Below are 2,968 nucleotides of genomic sequence, written 5' to 3'. Positions count from 1 at the left end.
TGACGAAGAAACAGAACAAAATATTATAAAGTAATACTTATACTGGATTTAAACAAATTATAATTTTTTAAGTAGAAAAATAAAAAATGAAAAATACGAAAAAAATGGAAAGTTTGCGAGCTTTCATTGGTTCATGTGAAAGAAATTCTTCTGTTCGAACCGCGACACATCGACTTTGGTACCGAAATCGGGGGTAAATTGATCACTATTGTACAAGTTTTTGTTATCTTATCCTAAGGAACTTAAATATTTCGAATTATTTACGACAAAGTCAGTACTTTATTGATCTTTATCAGTTTATGAAATCGATTTTTTGTGAAATTACATTTACATTTTATAAAATTATTTTTGATATCAAAAATTGAAAAAGACGCAAACAATTTCCTATCTACTAAATTCGGGTCTCCTAAATCTAAATATGATGTGAAAATTCTTGCAACTCGTGTAATTTTATAGTGAAATTAAACTTTTTAAATCTGCCCAATACGTTTGAATATAGGCATTTCCCTTGAAACAAGCACATTATTTGAGAATAAACGGTTTTATGAGCAAAAAACTTTTTTTATGCTGTATGATTTCAAAAATTGAGTTCAGTAGTCACATTTAAGCTTACACAACATTCTAAATACTCAAAATTAGCCTGTTGGCTTAGCACCAACATTTTAAACAGTATTGCTGACACCTTCAAAAACTGTGAAAATTACTATGCAAAACTGACCTTATCCAAAATGGAATAGTTCAAACTTATCGTTAGACATCTATAAACTATAAAACATGGAAAAGCTATTTGATACCGACGATTTAGAACTATTATGCCGTTGATAATCAATTTGATAGAAGAAAAAGGATGAAAATGGGACACAGTCCTAATAGATTCAGAGTTTCTTCTCCACAACATTGTAAACCGTGCAACTGGGAGTACAGTGTAGTGTCGGGGACCATGTGAGGTGAAAAAAGGGCTGGACAACAACCAATTGGGCGGAGTGGAATGAGTTCTATGTTTCATGTCTTCCACTTTTAATATATTATAGCTGATCTATCACAGTTCATAGCATTTGCTAGAACCCGAGACGGCAAAAAAAAAAAACCGTTTCCCTACACTTCCATTCTTCCATCATTATAGCACGCTTTTCTTTACGCCTGACCAAATCAGCAAGCCTCTCTGCCATAAAAATTATACCAGCCCTACACCTTCCCGCATGCACTGGCATAGACGCAGTGGTATATAAGGTCTACTGCGGGAGCCAGTTTAATGCACCATCAATGGATTACCTGCTTTGATCTTGTCCACAGTTGATCAGCAGAAGTTTTCTCGATTTATTTTGTTTGAGGAAAGGCATCCAACTTCAAATTTCCCGTGAATGAAAGCATTAATCGAAAAAATATTTGGTAGGCGTGATAGCCATCATCATTACGTATACTACCGATACCGAATATTTTTTTCGAAAATAGTTACCAATTTTGAGAAATGATTTGTTAGACGCATTTCGCCATACAAAATTTTTCAGATTAACCTTTAGCGATTTTTCGTGCATAGACACATGTTCGTGCATGTGCTTTACTGTGTGGTGAGTAGCGAATCAGGCCAAGCATGTAACCCATTCCCAGGGCTGTTACAACAGGCGCGAATTTCGCGATTCTCGCGGATTTCGCGATTTTCGCGGATTTGTAGTGGATTTGGCCAGCCAAGCGCGAAAATCGCGGGTGGATAAAATTCTGTCGCGAAAATCGGAGTCATTTTTTCTCGAGGGTCGCTAGTCAATCAAGATATAGCTCATCCCTAAATTCTTAATGACTATGACGTATTTCAGGATAATGAAATTGAAGAGACATTTAGAGTCAAAATTTCATGCGTTTTGTTCATAGGAAAACAAAGTTACAGCATGCCAACGTTGAGAATTTTGTATGAAAATCGGCTTTCACTACTATTATTCTGAATACAACTGTATATACAATACATTTTCAATACTTTTGTGTAAAATAGTAAGCTCCGCATAATTTACAAACCAATTTTTATAAAATTTTATTGCGTTTTTTTTTTGTTAAAATTTTGAATTTCATTTGTTTTAATATATAAATAAGGTCTTGTTAACATTTCATCAAAATTGATTTATAGGTGGTTCAGATCTGCCCTGTAGAGTTGGACATTTTGTATCAAACGTCGAGAGAGTTTTAAATGTATAGTCTAATGTACTGCCAATGACTAATGAATATTGCTGAAAAAAAATGTTACAATTTTCATAAAAACAGAAATTTGTTAAAAATATTAAATTATCACAACAATCTTGTATTTTTCCCTCAAATTGATTGAGTATTGGAACTTGAAGTTATATAAAAATAAAAACAGTTTTCAAAATGGCATGCATTTCAAACTTATTGTTTAACTGAACTCATCTCAAAAAAAAAAAATTTGCAAGATTTTTTTTTAATGATATGATGGTGTTTGCCTACATAAAAAAAAATACAGTTGGCGATCTAATCTTATTAATGGCAATCTTTTCACCACTTAAAATATAGTGTAAAGTTAGATGAGACAAAGAATCGAAATTTAAGGTTTTGTATGCTTTTAATTGACAATGTAAAACTACTGTGTGTGTTTTTCTTTTTAAGTTATCATTAATAACTACATTTTGCATCTCCTATTATATGCAAAGACATCGAATTGTGATAAGTATAGTTGCAAACTAGGCCTCCTCTCTGCTTGTAGTGACACTACCATTTATTAAATTGCACGATTTTTCATAAAAATATATTGAAATGTTGATAACAAATTAATTTTGAGTGATATTGTTGAATACGATTTTCTCCATGAAAAACTAGAATTATTGATTTTTTTTTCGCTTTTTACCTTATTTCCTGCCTAGTGGCGCAACTTAAGTGAATTAAACATATTTCATAATTTAACTCTACTCTTAGTGTTGATAGAAATCCGTATACCAATTTGTCTTGCTCAATTGTAGATACTTTA

This window comes from Aedes aegypti, unplaced genomic scaffold (assembly GCF_002204515.2).
Source record: "Aedes aegypti strain LVP_AGWG unplaced genomic scaffold, AaegL5.0 Primary Assembly AGWG_AaegL5_hic_scaff_826_PBJ_arrow, whole genome shotgun sequence".
Classification (NCBI taxonomy): Eukaryota; Metazoa; Arthropoda; class Insecta; order Diptera; family Culicidae; genus Aedes; species Aedes aegypti.
The sequence above is the reverse complement of the archived record's forward strand: the minus strand, read 5'-3'. Positions refer to the sequence as shown.